The 17,976-nt window shown below is 46.9% G+C and overlaps 3 non-coding genes across 3 annotated transcripts; all 3 read right to left on the bottom strand.

Annotated features, from left to right (window-relative positions):
* Positions 1-1,046: 1,046 nt before the first annotated feature.
* TRNAA-CGC lies at positions 1,047-1,118 on the bottom strand. The gene has a single exon. It is a non-coding gene; the product is annotated as a tRNA-Ala (tRNA).
* An 11,895-nt stretch (positions 1,119-13,013) lies between these two features.
* Positions 13,014-13,086, bottom strand: TRNAK-UUU. Its single transcript has one exon. It is a non-coding gene; the product is annotated as a tRNA-Lys (tRNA).
* Positions 13,087-17,402: 4,316 nt separating this feature from the next.
* On the bottom strand, positions 17,403-17,474 carry TRNAA-CGC. The gene has a single exon. It is a non-coding gene; the product is annotated as a tRNA-Ala (tRNA).
* Between the last annotated feature and the right edge of the window lie 502 nt (positions 17,475-17,976).

Here is a 17,976-nt window from a genome sequence, read left to right as displayed (position 1 = left end):
CTGACCTACCTCCTCAGAATTGATCCTACCCAGTATCTCCCACAAACCTCCAACATGCTAATTATGACAGAGTTGCAATATGGTTTATAAATCCTCCCCCCTCCTTTCCTCTGTTACCTCCTGATTCAGCACAGCTACACAGCAATACAGAAAAAGCACCCAACAGAGGTTTATTAAGTAAATTATTGGATTTCCTTTTACTAAGGGCAGACAAATACATGGTACCATTTTACTGTATTTTTTAATGTGAATGGAAACAGTAAATTATTGTTATTACATTATCAATATTTCAAAGCACTCAGTTGAATCAAGGAATCAATGTAAATGCAATCAGAAATCACATAAGCCTAAAACCCCATCTGCTGAGAGATGGCCAGAATGGGGCCTCACTTTGACCTCCGGTGCTGTCAGGCAATCTCCTGCCAGTTTCTAACCAACTCTGCCTTCCATTTCTATGAGCTATTTCTAACCTTAACTATTTTCCCAAGCCTCCTGCACTGGCCCAAGACCAGCTCTCCGGCACAGAACCCTTAAGTAAAACCAAAGAGGCAGTGAGAAATAAAATGGTAACTAGGTTAGTGACTGTGGCCTATGAAGAAATTCCTCAAATGGTCTTAGGGTGGACTCTTGAATATTGATACGCAACTCCCACCTCAACACCAAAATCCTACCTTACCCGTCCCTTAAAAAATTACTGAAAGGTATGTTACTTCTATTGATAATTTTCCAGTGTAACGTGAGAATGGATGGGACCTCATGACGTGCAGCTGTACTCCCTCTTCCTGCATGCTTTCATAGGATGAATTTCTTTCGAACTGTCCCTCTGACTTTGTACTTCTCACTGCGTAATAAAACACCCCAGGGAAATTTCCAGAAAGCAGGGAATATGCGGTGCTTAATCAAATGTCAGAGAAATAAACACAGACGGGAAATAGCTCTACTTAAAGGGAATGATAAGGGTTAAAGATGAGAAAGGACTAAGATGTTTCGTCTGGAAATTCCGGAGCAGAGGCTGGACTAGTTAAGAACCGGAATAAAAAGCTGAGTGGAGATGCCGGGGATCGAACCCGGGGCCTCATACATGCGAAGCATGCGCTCTACCACTGAGCTACATCCCCTGGCGTGGAACGCTGGTCGGACAGCATTCCTGTCCTGTTAAAAGGGCAGAATTATTCGGCGCTGTTCTGTCCCCACTCCGAGCGTGCGGTCCGGGAGGGAGGCTCCCACCTGCATCCTCGCTGCCAGCGCGAGCGGACGCCGACCGCGGAGCTGCGCACCGCCCGTCTCAAGCCCACGGCCAAATGCGGCATCCGGCACAGGAGTGCACGGGCCGTCCAGACCCGCGGAACAAGCTTCGGCCAGCCACACGCTCACAGGAAACGCCGCCCCAATTCCTCGCCGCTGAGTCGGCTGAAAGGGTGACCGAATCTGGGACCTGCCGCCCCCAACTTGACTCCGCTCAGAGAAAAACCTGAGATAGACCAACGCGCGCAAATCCCGCCGTGATCTTGCTCCCGAGGCAACGGCTGGGCCCATACAGACCTCGCCAGCTGACGCTGGAGCGCGCACCTGTGAACCTGGCTTCGTGGAGAATCTCGGATTCAACAAGCCCGTGATTCTTTCCCTCTTTGCTTGATCCACGTGCCAGCTTCTCTTTGCTCGCGTCCCGTCGAGCCCCCGCGAGTCCGCGCGGAGGGAACCCCGCACCCGCCCGCCCCGGCCGCCAAGGGTTTGCGCAGAGGGAAACCCGCCCGCCAGAGCCCCGCGAGTCCGCCATCCGCTGGAAGGGTTACCACCTCGGACCCCATGGCAGCCACTGGCCCGGTTTCCTGTGTCTCACCTCAGAAGTCACACAGGAGAGAACAGCGACGGCTCCAAAGTAAAAACGACAGCACCAAGGGCACACGATGTGTAAAGAAAGTCATTGGTAGGTCGAACTTCACTAAAATTAAAAACTTCTGCTCTGGGACAGACACTCTCAAGACAGTAAGACAAGCCATGGAGTGCGAGAAGTATGTGCAAGGCACTGACCTGATAACAGAATGGCATCCGAAATATACGAAGAACTCTCAAAACTCAGTAAGAAGCCAACTGATTTAAAGAACAGACAAAATACTTTCAAATACTCTCGGCAAAGAAGATACACAGATGCCAACTAGGCATAGGAAAAGATGGGCCACACCAAAGTCCTCAGGGAATGCAAATTAAACAATGATGAGATACCAGGACCCACCTATTGGGACAGTGACAACCCCACTACCAAGAGCACCAGGTGCTGGGGAGGGGGTAGACCCACAGCAACTCTGACTTACTGCTGGTGATAAGCCATTAAATGTGATCCTGTTAATGGGGGATCCGTGCCTGGACACATCTGTCAGAACCCACAGAATGCACACCACCCAAGTGAACGCAATGTAAACCACCAGCTCTGGGTGGTAATGAGCTATCCGTAGCTGTTCCTTCTTTCCGCATCCCCTTGATTTCTCTCTTTTCTTCCTAAATCAGCCAGTACTTCCAACCATACTGAGAAGGAGTGTTGACAGGGGGCATCCTTGCTCTATTCCTGATTTAGCCAGCAGATTCCCCTTTCTCACCATCTGCTGTTAGCTGCGGGATTTTGTAGATACTAGTCTTTATCAAGCTGAGGACATTCCCTTCTACTCTGAGTTTGCTGAGAGTTTCTATCATAAATGAGAGTTGGATTTTGTCAAATGTTTTTCTCCATCTACTGATACGGTCATATGATTTCTCCTTAGCCCGCTGATATGATGGATTACATCAACCAATTTTCAAATGTTGCACTAGCCTTGCATACCTGCAGTAAATCCCATTTGGGCATGATGGACAATTCTTTTTTTAATACATTGTTAGATTTGATTTGCTATTTTTTGAGGATTTTTGCATTTATGTTCATGAGAGATATTGCTCTCTAGTTTCCTTTATTGGGAATCTCTTTGGTTTTGGTGTTAGGATAAAGCTGGCCTCATGAAATGATTAAGTATTCCTAATGCTTCTATCTATTGAAAGAGACTGTTGAGAATTGGTATAATTTCTTCCTTAAATGTTTGGCATGTTCCCCAATGAACCCATCTGGTCTCTGTGCTTTGTTTTGGAAGGTTATTGCTTATTGATTCAGTTTCTTTAACACATATATATTTATTCAGATTTTCTGGGGTTTTTTGGTGAATTAATTGGCGTAATTTTTCCTCTCCCTTTTTATTGCAAAACATCTTTATATGAGAACAAAAAGAATATTGTAATGAATTTCCACATATCCATTGTTTTATTAATTACCAACTCATAACCAATTTGCTTCATACAGTAGCTTTGATGCACAATTCTGTTCCTATGAATGAGTTCCAGCATCTTTTCATACATTTCATATATTTAAGACCCATTTCGATTTCCCTTCTGTGAACCATTTTTTCATATTCTTTGCCAAATTTTCTGCTAAATCTTTTATATTTTTCTAATTGATTTGTAGGTTCCTTTTAAATGTATAGGAGTGTAGTAACTGGTATTTTCCCAAATATGTCTCTTCTCCATTTCTGGATACATGTTCTGGACATGTTTTTCTGCTCCCTTGAAGTCAGGTGTGACCATTTTTTTTTCCACCCCAAAGGTATGTGGCTTCTCACTTGAACTTTAAAAGGCACGTGCCTAATTCTTCAGCGCTCACTTTCATAATTCTTTCAGCGCTCTTTCCTTCTGAAACAGCAACTGACAATATTCTAGGTAGAAGCTAAAATATGCTACCCCAAAATATGTCACTTTGGCAAAAAGATTATTTTAAGTTTAAGGCGAATGAGACTCAACAGACACAAAAAAGCAGCTTTCCCAGAACTTCCTTTACCTAAGTAAAAGCAAAAATTTCTGAGAAATGAGGACTGTCATGAATTCCCTCTCCTGGGGAGGTTTTATGGCCACGAAGAAGTAGAAAGTTGGTACTGAGATGGATTCTCACAGGCAAGCCTTACTCCATTGGTTTCCCCCATGTATTGACCTTCCTGCAGTTCGCTGCCCTTGGAAGTCCAAAACCCTTGTCCTTTATTTTGCAACTACTCCACAAATGTATTGTTCTTTGCTAAGATGCTTATAAGCCCAAGTTTGAGCTACTCTTAGGCACTCATCATGAAGTCCTTGTAGGTGACACAGGCAGCAAGCAGGAGTAAACTTCTGTTTCCTCCTGTTTATCTGGGTTTTGTCAGTTTAATTAGCAGGGCCCCAGGCAATGAATTTAAACTGGGTAATAGAAAAAGACTTCTTTCCTCCCTACACTACTTTATAGTCCTACATCCCAGACTGAGAAGCCTGCAGAAGAAAGCCATCAGCCAACCAATGAGGGAAGAAATGTCCTGTGCTAAGAATAAGCTTTTATTGTTAAATCACTGAGATTTTGTGGCTGTTTTCTCTTACACCGTGATCAAGCCTACACTAAGTGACACGGGGAATCCTTTTGGTGATATTGATGAGGGAACAGAAGGCAAGCTGAGGACAAAGCAGAAACTGACACCCTGCAACCCCCCCCCCCACCATGGGATGTAGGTGACATTCCTCAGGCACTCCAGGCTGCCCTAAAGGGCAAAGAAATAGTTAACCTATAGAGACCACAATCCTGCAAGACTTAAGTCTCCCTCAGTTTACAAATGTCTTAGCAGTTTACAAGAACAAAGCATTTCTACCAATAACCTAGCTTCCAGAAGGAAATGTAGATACAATTAAATGTCCTTATAATCTGCAGCCTCCAGGAAGTTCCCAACCATCTCAATGCTAATGTCTTACTAGAGGGGTAAACAATCTTAACTTGACAATGGCCAGGTCTCCATATCCTGTGCGTCTTTTTTAACATATGAAAGTACTTTCTCAACCTCCCTGTTTCCTTACCTCCCCCAACCACATGGTATATAATCAGACACCTCTCACAACCTTTTCTGCTCACGGGGCCTGTCCCTGTGCTTTAAAAAACCACCGTTTTGCACCAAAGACGTCTCAAGAATTCTTTCTTGGTCATCAGCTCCGGACTCCACCCCACTGAACCTCACATACTATATTCCCAACCTCATCACATATGAATAGCAATTCTATTTTCCTAGCCTGAGATTTCTCTTTGACGTTGCCTGTGGAGTTTTACTCTGTCATACAGGAGGTTTGGTTTTGTTTCACTCCATGATTATTCTAATCGTACATATCTATTGCATAAAGTATGGAAAGTAGAAGGGTAAATATACTAAGGAAAAATTCACTATACTCTCACCACTCATTCAGAAGCTCTCTTGAAATAAAATTTGTCAATATTTTCCTTTAAATAATTCTGGATTTTTAAAAAGATTTTATTTATTCATTATATCAAGAGATAAAGAGAGAGGGCAAGCAGGGGGAGGGCCAGAGGGAGAGGGGAAATCCCAAGTAAAGTGCGGAGCCCCATCCGTGGGGCTTGCTCCCAAGACCCTGAGATCATTATCTGAGCCGAAATCAAGAGCCACCCAGGAACCCGTAATCTTGAATTTTTGAATCACAATTGGAAACACCATTTGGAATTCATCCTACTTTATGTTGGGAAATATGGAATCAATGTTTTCTTTCTAGATAACTACCCAGATTTTGCTACGTCAATTAAACAGCCCATCTTTACCCAGAATGGAAGATTATAACTCACTAGGCTTGTAGTTATAAATCTAGCAGAGAGAAAGTTAGATATAGAATAGTTGAGCCTAGTTAACTAGTTAACGACAATTAGCCAGTATGATCGAACAGATATATACAGAACTCCTGAGAACAAAGGTCTCTCATGATGAAAATATTATACTAGTTACAGAGTCTAAAGCCCAACTAAAAATTGTTTTACTTCCTTACCTCGTTTTCTTCCCCTGAAAGATACTGACTTGCTATCTTTTCAAATGTGTATCTGAGTTTCCTTTCTGATGTGAATTTTACCTTCTTTATGATAATTTCCTTTGCTGCAAATATGTGTATCTGAATCTCTTTTCAAATATGCATCTTGTCTTTTTACTGTTACACATTCTGTTTTTAAAGCATATACATACGTGAATAGCTTTAAAAGTATATTATCAACATTTTAAAGGTGATTTTTTTTTGTGAACACAGGAATTTCTCTCCCCAGTGGATCACAAAGTAATCTCTGGAACATTAAGGGATTGAGAGGGTTGTGGAAAAAGGACCACAGACCTGGAAATTTAAATATGGCTTCCCGCCCACCCGCAGGTAGTGACAAGGGCAGAGAGGCCGAGGACTCTTTTGTTTCAAATCTTAACACACCCATCCTGTGAATGAATGACCCGGTTAGAAGACAGTCTTCTGGGGGCGCCTGGGTGGCTCAGTCAGTTGGGCATCTGCCTTCGGCTCAGGGCGTGATGCCTGCCTAAGGACCACCTCACAAAAATGAACAAACATCTGAATACAGGTTTTGAATGTGAGTCATGAACTGCTTTAATTTGGAGCACTTTGCACATTCTATGTATTTTCTTCTGTCTGTTCCAATGTGTTAGTTCTTAGAACTCTGCTGCCCGATAGGACAGCCTGGTACATGGAAATTCTGAGCACCAGTTTGACTTGAGATGTGCCGTCAGTATAAAATACACACCAGTTTCAGACTTAGCATGAAAAAAAAGAATGTAAGACAAATATCTAGGCAATATGTTTATGTGGATTACTTGTTGAAATGATAATGTTTGGTATATATTGAACTAAATAAAATATGTTATTCATTTCACCTGTTTCTCCTTTTTTCAGTGTGACTGCTAGAAAATTTTAAATTGGGGGGTACCTGGGTGGCTCAATCAGTTGGGTATCTGCCTTCAGCTCAGGTCCTGATCTCAGGGTCCTGGGACTGAGCCCTGCAGTGGGGCTCCCTGCTCAGTGGGGAGCCTGTTTCTTCCTCTCCCTCTGCTGCTCCCCCCTGCTTGTGTGCGTTCTCTCCTCAAATAAAATCTTTTTTAAAAAAATTCTATATGTGGTTGGCCTTTGTGGCTCACATTATATTGGGCAGTGCACCCCAAGAACACTACCATGCTTTTGCTCAATGTATCGTCCAACGTGACAGAGCAAGGTATGTTTTATCACCTTTAACATTCAATTTTGCAAATCAGTGATTAATCACACGAGCTCTAGGATGTACCATATTCTCCAGACTGCCCCCTCTTAGCACTGCTGTGGGCCTGTCTCATGTGCTGTAAGCTTTGGTTCTGGTTTCTTTCCTTCCAGAAGACTAACTCCTTGCAGTGACTATCAAGGGACCAAAGACAAATTGTGAGTTCTAGAAAGATCTGATTTCAGGATAAGTGTTAGAGGTTTTTTTTTTCTTATTTTAGAATAAATACATGCTTTTCACAAAAAATATGGGAAAAATGCAGATAAGCAAGAAAGTTGAAATAAAAATCAGGACAGATCCCACTACCTCAAATTCAAATCTGTTAACATTTTGCTGTCTGTGATTCTGGTATTTTTCCCTGTCTGTGTTTGTCTCATTTTTTTTTTAATAAACTGGAAATGCACTGTCATATATATTTTCAAATGTATCTAGGTAATTGTACCGTCTGTCAGCCCACAAACCTGTGGGTTCCTTCATGCTGGGAACTGTGTCTTATTCAGCTCTGTATCTTCAATGTCTAGAACGTCATTTTTTAGTACTTGTATAATATTATTTTAATGTACTAAAATTTATCTCCCCAGCAGTAAACGAATACAAAGAGTAAGAGTATAATAAACCAAAATAAAAGCAAGAGGTTTAAATGATTGGGGGAAAAAAAACCAGAATAGTCACTGTTCACAAACAAAAACAGCCAAGCAGAATAAACTCAAAAAAACCCTCAGTGAACAAAACAGAAAACAATGTGAATGACCCATATCACTGGAAAAATCTTTCAGGACCAATAGGAATCTTCTTTAAGAAGCACAACTGAATGGCTGTCTCAACTGCCCCTTGTGTTCGAGCTCTCCTGTTTCACAGAGCAAGCTAGCATGGGTACCCTCATTACCAAGGCCACACTGCCTTCCGAGAATTAAAAACTCTCATTTGAAACACTCTGTGCTGCAAAACTTGAACAGTGATGATTACCACCTTTTCATACTGAGCAATAAATGACTGTGATGGAGATACTGGAATGCAGTGCAGATGCCTGGATCGCCGGCCTGAGAACAGGAGGCCCGCCGTTGGGTAGAGAGTTGCCCAGAGCTGGTCAGCTACATTCTCTAACACGCAGTTTAGTGGTTGGTCTTAGAACTTCTGTAGTTTCAACTCAGGATGATTGTAAACCACATCTGTGATTTCTCTTGATGACAAAACCACAGATGCTGCCCACACTTCTGTGCTTTGCTGCCTATACTCATCAAAGGAATAATAAATTACGGTCAGAGGTTAGTAAATATAAATTTGCAATTATTCCCCAACCAAGTTCTGAAACTCCTGAAATCTATCCATAGACTCCACTGGGGATCACTGGGCTCTGGGTTCAGAATCTTTGCATTATTTTACCCTTGTGTTATCTCATTAACCTTCACAAAGATCTTACACAGTGGATACTACTATTATCCTCATTTAACGGCCCAGAAAATGAGACCAAATATTTCCTCCTAAGTCGTATGACTAGGAAATGGCAGAGCTGGGATCTGAACCCAGGATAACAGACCCCAGCATATATGTCTTTTTTTTTTTTTTTAAGATTTTATTTATTTGAGAGAGAGAGAGCATGAGTGGGGGTGGGGAGGGGCAGAGGGAGAAGCAGGCTCCCCACCAAGCAGGGAAACCCTCCCTGGAGCCCCTTATTTTTTATTTTAAACTAGAAGTTTATGTATATCTAGTCCCATATACTTTTAGCAATATTCCTGATTCATTCCATTTTGGTTTAATTATTGTAGATTTATAATGTTTTTTTGTTTTTGTTTTGTTTTTTTTTAAAGATTTTATTTATTTATTCGACAGAGATAGAGACAGCCAGGGAGAGAGGGAACACAAGCAGGGGGAGTGGGAGAGGAAGAAGCAGGTTCATAGCGGAGGAGCCTGATGTGGGACTCGATCCCATAGCACGGGGATCACGCCCTGAGCCAAAGGCAGACGCTTAACCGCTGTGCCACCCAGGCGCCCCCTGCTGTGCCACCCAGGCGCCCCCATAATGTTTTATATCTACTAAGGCAAACTGTCTCTTACCATTCTGACATTTTTTTCAATATGCAAACTAATTACATCTGAATTCTGAGGAAGGATTTTTTTTGATTTATAGGCTAATATGGGGAGAACTGATATGTGAAAATACTAAGCATTTTGACCTAGGAACAGGATATTCTCTCCATGTGCTAGAACAGATGTGTAAGCCCCTCAGTAAGATAATGTTGCTTTTGGGAGCTCCTGGGTGGCTCAGTCAGTTAAGTGTCTGACCCTTGATTTCAGCTCAGATCTCAGCTTAAGATTCTCTCTGCCCCTCCCCTCCTTCCCTCCCTAAAAAAAAAAAAAAGTTTATTTCTTTATATCATTGATGTACTTTAAACTTAATTTACTATCAGTTTATATTTTTATTACAGTTACAAATATCTATTTCCCCTGTAGTTCCTTCTGATTATTGCCTGTTATGGTGTTTTAAAATGTATACAAAGTATTTAATGCTTCTCTCTTCAAGAAAAGGAAACTAATTTCCCTTGCCTGGAACATAGACTGGACTTAATGACTGTCTTCGAATGATTAGAATGAGGCAGAGTTGCACAATCTGAGGGACCAGTCACAAAAGACAGGGTAATTTCTTATGCAACAATGGTAACTAATACACTGGTGTATGTTTATTTCCTGCTTAGCCTTTGTAGGAACTTTTATGGGATTTTAGCTGCTTGGATCTCTTGATATAGCAAATTGTATTATCAGAACATAAATGTAATATAAATGTAATTGTATTATCAGAAGAAAATGTAGTATTTTTTGATACGATGCCTTTTTCTTATGTCATTCCTGTTGCTCCTGACTTTATCCAAATTATTCTTTCAGGTAAGAATGACTATGGTTTTTAATGCATATAATTTATCACACTAAAATTTCTCTTACCTCGCTATTTTTCTATGATGGCATGTGTAACGACAGGAATGAAGACCAACTCTGAGAAGTGAATTTTAGCTTCCGTGATAGCATTATAAAGTACTGATGATGTAGTCTCTGAAGTAAACAAAATCCTACTTCCACCTGGAGGTCAGTATTTTCTCTTGGCTACTGTTACACTCAGGTACTCCATGGACAGCCTGTGAGCGAACGACGGGTAGACTGTGTGTGTGCACCTGTGCGCAGACATCACTTACACAGAATACGTAAAGTTCTGTATCTATTTTCCTCTAATCGTAAGGAAGGCGGAGACAGATTATGAAATGGTTTCCTGCTGGGAATGGCGAGCAATCCCTGTACAGACCGACGAAGGATTGCTCCAAACTTGGACGTGAAAGAGAGGAAAGGGCAGGAGGGGTCAGTGGTCAGAGATGAAGACCCTTTGCTCTTCTTTGCTCCACCTTCCACTGGTCCTTCAGGATAATCACAAATCCTTATCACTGTTCCTCAAGCCCATGACGTGTGACAAGGGGTCTTACTGGAACTGGGAGGATCTGTTTACGGTGAAGACACATATGCTACTTTGGGGGTAGTCTACGAATTCTCCTGAACAGAGCCTAAGGGACAATGCCCACATGTCTCGGATCACAGTGCGACTGTCTGGGTAGGAAAAACTCAGGAAGGGAACTCCCTGCGGCATTCCAAAGGCAGAATGGTCACGCCGGCCTCCACAGTCCTAGGGCCTATGCCCTTCTCCGATACCTTCCCTGCCCTCAGCAGGCTCCAGGTTACGTTTTAGCCAGCCAGGCATTACGGCTGACCTCATGCTCTGCATGAACCCCAGCATTTTCCTAAATAAGTCCAGTGAGAAAGTAAACTTGGAGTTAATGGCCACGAAGAAGGTGAATATGATTTCTTACAATACACTTAGTTCCTGCCTAAGGCTTCTCCACCCCAACCCTCATCCTCACTGCCCCTGACTTAGGCAAGAGCACCCTGAAGACCACACTACCTTCTGTCCTCTCCCAGCTCGTTACTTGTATTCAGGCTTCTCCTATATTTCCTTCTAATGGACTATTAGAAAGTGTTTCGTTTCTTCCCTTTAATATTGGTATATTATAAGGGATCCCTGAGAAAGCTGGATTGGATAGACAAGTAACAGAGCTCTTCCGCTCCCCACTATAGAAGGGAAGTGCGAACATTCTGGCACAGGATGACCACATGTCCTAACTGAAGAGGCCTGTACTCTCTACTTCAGTCCCTCAGGATTACTCCGTCCCTTCTGGTACTTTCTTACTCCAAACTGCAGAAATGAAAAAAGTTGCTTGATTTAACTTCTGACAATTGACCTATGATGTCATAGTGGAGATTTGCTAAAGATGGTAATGGAAAGCGGGAACATCATTAAACAAATATTTGAATGCCTTCAATGGGCCTGGACTCCCTCCAAAAAGGCACAGAAGGGTTCTGTTTCCCCTCAGGGCACAGATGGGTTAGACACGTTCCATGTTTCAGGGTTTTCTTTTTCGAGATTTTATTTATTTTAGAGAGCGGCAGCAAGAGCAGGAAGGGCAGGAGAAAATGGAGAGAGAGACTCTCAAGCAGACTCCACGCTGAGCCCAACATGGGGCTCGATCCCAGGACCCTGAGATCCTGACCTGAGCTGAAACCAAGAGCTGGACGCTTAACCAGCTGTGCCACCCAGACACCCCACATTCAGGTGTTTTCTGAATAGAGTATATTGGTCATGGGTGTGTTCTGCCTTCCCATTAAAATGAGTTCCTCAGTTTCTCAAAAAATTCTGTAACTTGAGAGTTAATCCCGCACCCTTCCATTGAACAGACGCTCGGTAACATTGGCAAAGAAAGATTGGACACCACCACAGAAATTCAGGGAAAATTCTGGACGTATAGCTGGAAGTAAATGGGAAAGACCCATCCATGTCAGGGATGTGCAACAGCCCCCTGGGGGACAGCCCGCTGCAGCCGTGGGAGAGTGATGATTTGCCAGGAACACGGGGCATGACCTCCTTGGGCTTTGCACCAGGGCACAGAACCAAGTCAGAACAGCCCATGTCCCCAGCTCACACGTGTCTCCTCCTCAGAGTCTAGCAGCCTGATGAGACAACTGGGAGACGAGCTCTGCACACGAGGCCCTGGAGTTCACAGCCCACTGCAGAGGATTTCTGGGGACATGAACAGGGGTCTCTTACGGGCAGAAGGCAAAGAGGAGATAGCAAGAACCGCGCCTCAATTTCTAAGCACTTCCTGGGATTTCTAAGGAAGTTCCAGAAGCATTATGCCATCTAGAGTGAATCCAGACCCCAAGACCAGTTTAGCTCACTATGTGGTTTTCCATAAACACATTAATGAGTTCCCAATCTTCCAATCACCATGAACGCTTCTCAATTCTCACTCTATGTACTGTCCCTCTCCCCGGTAGCTAGCTACATAATTAATAATAATTTTTAGGGGCCCCTGGGTGGCTCAGTCGTTAAGCATCTGCCTTCCGCTCAGGGCGTGATCCCGGAATTCTGGGATCTAGCCCTGCATCAGGCTCCTCCACTGGGAACCTGCTTCTTCCTCTCCCCCTGCCTGTGTTCCCTCTCTCGCTTCCGCTCTCTCTCTGTCAAATAAATAAAATCTTTAAAATAATTTTTAAAGAAAATCTTAGAATGAGATTCCTACAGAATAGCAGTCTCGGGGATCGCTGTTTGTCAAGTATCTTCACAAGGCTGCACCTTAAATGTGTAGGTATCTTAAATTAATCAGGTTCAAATCCAAGTTCCCAGAACCACCTTCCAACAAGGTGGAGAACATTCTTTTCATACAGCTTGGGAAGAGGAACCTCCCCTACACAAGCCAAGACAGAGGACCTGCTCCCCGTGCCAGGATCCAATCCCTGGACCAGGGAGGGAAGGACCCTTGACACTTCTTTGGAAGTCAGAATACATGGGGGAGAAAAATAATGAACTCAACGCCCGAACAGGGACTTGAACCCTGGACCCTCAGATTAAAAGTCTGATGCTCTGCCAACTGAGCTATCCGGGCTCATGTGTTGCTTCTCCTCTCACAGCCTAGTAAAGGGAAGTGTGTTAGGCTGTTGTTGACTGTTCCACCTTTCTGGGCAACATGTTGAAAGCGATCATTTCCACACGCAACTCAAAGGCTCCAACAAAGCAGCCGGCAACCCGCGCCCACCTCACTAAGCGCTCTCTGCACAACCAGACTCCGGCCTGGAACAATCGGGCTTCCTTCAAAACCCAAGCACGGGGCGCGCTCCCAAGGGCTCAGGTTTGGAAAGAGCCTCCCAGCCGCTCTCAAATCCCACTGTTTGTGCAAAAATGAGTAGGATCTTCTCGTGGGACAAAAGTTTTCATCTCACCTCCCTTAAAATACACGGGACTCCAGTGTTTCCTTGCACCTAGAGGATGCAGAGAAAGACCTAGAGCTGGACGCGTGCTTCCTACCCATCTACCCAAATCCTCTTCGTGTCTGAAGATCCACATTCAGGCCCTCTTCTCCCTGCTTTGCTAACCGTGTCACAGCAGGCAGGCACTGAGGCTCTAACGGGGTGCCCGGAGGCCAGCAAGGCGGAGGCCACGGCCGGCTGTGGGGAAGGTCAGAGGCCTGTCCTGGCCGCATCCACGAGCAGCCGGATCCCACCAGACAGGCCCCCGATGGCGATGGAGACTCCTCGACAGGAAACCCCTGAGCGAGGGAGGAGGAAAAAGCGGGAAACCCTGCTTCCGGCCCCACGTAATACCCCGCCCCCTAGTTCACAGCTGTCAGTAAAGGATAGGCACCCAGCCCCCAGGGGCGCATCTCTGCGTCTCTCTCTCACGTCTCGGGAGTGGACTTTTGCTTTAATAAACTTTCCCGCTCGTGTCCCTCAGTCCCCGTGCGGCGCGCTGTCCTCGAATTCCTTCTCCTGAGGCCCAGAACCTTCCCCGACATCTTCGGGTCGGGCGGCGTGGAGGCCTCAGGGCCGGGTCTCCCCAGTTCCCGCGGCGGCCTCCTCCCTACCCCCAACCACCCACGCCTCAGCCCCTCTCCCTCCCTCCGCCTCCTCCTCCTTCCCAATTACGCGGTCCAAGCTACCGGGTTCTGGGCTCCCAGCTCTCGAGGTCTGGGCTTCCCGGGCCTGCCAGATGTTCAAGCTGGGGAGCTTCTCACTAGTATAAATGTCTGTGCGTCACGCGTGACAACGACACAGGCAGGCCGAAGGCTGAGAGCCCGCGCTCCCGGGGCCCGGGGTCTGGCTGGAGCCGCGCTCAGGGCGCACGGCGCACCAGGCCGCGGACGGTACCGGGCGCACGGCGCCCTCGCGCGTTCCTCACTCCGGGCAGTTCCCTCCGAAAGCCGTCCTGGCTACGACGAGAGCGTTCTCCCTCCCCCGTCCCACTCCCCCCGCCCGAACTGACCCTCCGCGGGGCGTCGCGCGGCGGCCCCGGGTTGGCGGCACTCACCGTCGCTCCGTCCGCCCCGCCGGGTCCGGTGACTTGTCACGGCGCTGCCTCCTCCCGGAAAGGCCGGAACCCCGCCCCAGCCGCGCCGCCGGCCTCGTCTTTGGATCCCTCCGCGGACCCGCTGGAGGCTTTGAAGGCAGAGCCGGAGGAAGCGGGCGGAGAGGAGGCGCTTGACGCCCGGACTAGACGTCCGCGTCCTGAGACTTCCCGGTTCGAGTGGAAATGCTTCCCGGGAATTAGCCGAGGAACGGGAGCTCGGAGCCCTGAGAGGACCAGGGAGATCCGTGAAGCACGAACGACGAATCCCGGGGCCCGAAATCAGTCTCAGCCCAGCCTTGTGTTTGTTCTGCAGAAATAACACCTGCGATTCCTCACTGGCCTGTTCCCGGGGCTCGCTGCGCGCTCGTGGTACCCCCCCCCCGCAACATCACGATACTGCCCTCTCGGATAAGTGCGTGAAAACCCAGGCCCCGGACGCGAGCTCTCTGCAGAGTCCCGCTCCGGGACGACCGTGCTGGACAGACGTTGTCACCGTCCTCCTGAGGACGCGTCGTCGACGTTCAAGTTCACTGTGTGCGAGGACCGCCAGAGCAGTGACTGGGGCGGACTCCTCCCCTTTTCCTTCAGTAGCTGACGATTTTCTGTCTTCTCTTTCCGTGTGGACTAGATTTCCAGAGACAGCATTTCAGTGTGTGTGTGCGCGCGCTTGTGTGTGTGTTTCCCTTCGTGCCCCCTCCTCTGCATTTTCCGGCGGGTCTCTGGTAGTCGGGAGCAGCGGAGCTGCAGGGACCTGCGGTGACGGGGTCGGAAACCCATGCAACCGACAGGGACAGATCTGGAGGTCCAAGCTGAGGGCCATTTGACCCCTGCGGCCATGTGGGGGCCAAAGGAGAGGTTTGGATCCCCTGGGTAGTAGCTGTTTCCTTTCCTGGAAGGGTGCCCAGCATATGGATTCCCTTGGAGACTCCGGTGGCCAGACTCCCCGTGCTCGATGGAGACGTTCTGTCTTTCATGGTTCTGCCCCACTGCCCTACTGAGGCCATAGAGAGGCTTCACATCTAATCCAGTGAGAGTAGGAAGAGTTGAAGAAGAGTTCTCTGCCAAGAGTCACCAGAAGGAAAATTCAAGAGAACAGCCAATTCACCCATAAAGGAATTTAAAAGCAGTGTTTACTTGGCATCTGCCCTGAAATAGCCTCTGCTTTCTAACAGCGGTTCTTAGTGGGCGAGTCTAGAAGCACCTTGGACATGTGTGCTTCAGGTGGTGATAGTGCCCGCGGCATAAACAGGGCATCCTGAGTTCCTATCTGGAGTCCTGTCTCCAGAAAACAACTCATTTTGAGGGGCGCTTGTGTGGCTCAGTGGGTGAAGCGTCTGCCTTCAGCTCATGTCACGATCCGGGGCTCCCTGCTCCCTCTCCCTCAGCCTCTCCCCCTGCTTGTGCTCTCTCTGTCTCTCTCTCTCAAATGAATAAATAAAATCTTTTTTTAAAAGTACTCATTTTGATACATCCACACAGGGGAGAATCATGTTTAGAAACAAAGTAGTTCTATAATTTTACTGGCTCCCCGTTTATAGGACAGTGTTTGTTTTAGGAAACACAAGACACACACATCTATCTATCCTTACCCTTCCTCCTAGCCCCACAACCACACACACATTGCCCCTTTGGGCTGCATCTCTCTCTCTCTGGGATCTTTGGTGTGGTGTTAACTCATGTATTCCACTTTACGACTTTCCTTAAAATTCTAAAAACAAGTGTTAAAAATGATTACAGAAGACAATTGAGGTGATGCAAACTTTAACACTTGAAGTGGCCAGTCTCAGAGAACTGCAAAATGGAGTAGAAGGCAGGACACTTTTATAGGAGAAAGAATAAAGAAGAAGGAAGTGACAAATAGAAGATTTCTGGTTGGCTGGGGCCACCTCAACCTTGTTCGGGGCCAGAAGGTCCAGAGTTGGCCTGGTGTTTGGGGAATCACCGGATATCTGCAGTTCTGGCCACGCAGGTCATTCACAGGGTTGTGTCAGTTACCTTAATTTCGGTTTGCTGACGTGGCACCCCCACCCCCGCAGAAGCTGCTCGGTCTTGGGCCTGGAAAGTATTTCAACACGAGAAACTAGAATCCAGGGCGGGGAGGTAAGACGTGTGGAAGGGAAAGAACTGTATTCATTGCTCGCCAATGACACCCTTGCGGTTTTATTCCAGCCACGTGTGTGTACAGATTTGGGTGTTTTCTACCACGTGGCATGTGGAAATCCCCAGAGAGACTCAATTTACCTTCTACAAGAACAACCGCGTTGAGCAAAAAGCCTGTAATACCTTCCGCCTAATTTCCCAAATCGAGATTTTCCTGGGGGATGAGAGCCCCCCGCCTCGAAGCTTCCAACTGTCTTTTCAACGTTCGCGTTGGCAGCGTCCACGGTCCCGAAGCGCCGCTGTTTGGGGTCGCCGGGCGTTTTCCCAGTCCCAAAAAGGTTTGGGATCCGCCCCTGCGCCCCAGCTGCACGCGCGGTGATCGGCGGTGGTTGCGCGCGCGAGGCCAGCGGAGGGGACACCGACAGCCGAGGCCTGGGGGGCAGCTGTCCTCCTCCTGTCGGACCACCCGGGTCTGACGAGCACAGCGGACCGCTTAGAGAACTGACACAGAGAGTGTAGATTCGCTTCCTTTCAGTCTGTCCTGTTTCCGTCCTGCGCTTTCTGGAGAGACCCAATAAAACCCACTTAGAATGTGCGGCTTCCTGCTTCGGAAGGAGGAGATTCCGACGGGCTTGGCTCTTCTTTTGCGCCTCCTCCCTCTGTCTTCCTTCTGCAACTGCGGGTGCCGGGAGGTGTAAGCCCCAGGGGGAGAAGTAAAAGCAATCCAGTAGGTTTCCTAATCCTGGAGAAAACGGAGAGTGGAGGTGCCGGGGATTGAACCCGGGGCCTCGTACATGCGAAGCACGCGCTCTACCACTGAGCTACACCCCCCCGCTTCTCTCTGTTTTTTCTGCTTTGTAGAATTACTTCTATTTTCCCATTTTTTAAATACAGGAATTGGCCAGCAGAACATCTATTGGGCTAAATATCACTATCTTTGAAATTATTAAACTGGGTAGTATTTACAGGCTTCACTGGGTAACTAGACTGTACTCCGAATAGCGCCTTTTCTTGCTCTAAGACCTCCCCCCTCGGGTAACCTGCTCCAGGGTCTGCTCACCAGCCGTGTTGGGGGAAAACTACTTGCCTCCACCAGGAAAGTTCCAAGAAACTACAAAGACCGCAGGATCGACGCCCCTGCGGGTCCCAGGCAGCCAGCCGGGCCTCAGGTGCACCGGCCATTAAACTTGGCACCTGCTGGCCTCGCGGCGCACGCTCAGCGCCGGTCCTCAGTCCGGCTCCACTCTCCCTCTCTGTCCCTCTCTTGACGATTATGTCCACAAAGGGTATTACAAACAACAGCAACTTCAAAAGTCTCTCCACTTTAAATGAA

Source organism: Ailuropoda melanoleuca, chromosome 5 (assembly GCF_002007445.2).
Source record: "Ailuropoda melanoleuca isolate Jingjing chromosome 5, ASM200744v2, whole genome shotgun sequence".
Classification (NCBI taxonomy): domain Eukaryota; kingdom Metazoa; phylum Chordata; class Mammalia; order Carnivora; family Ursidae; genus Ailuropoda; species Ailuropoda melanoleuca.
Note: the sequence above shows the minus strand (reverse complement) of the source record. Positions and strands in the feature narration are given on the sequence as shown.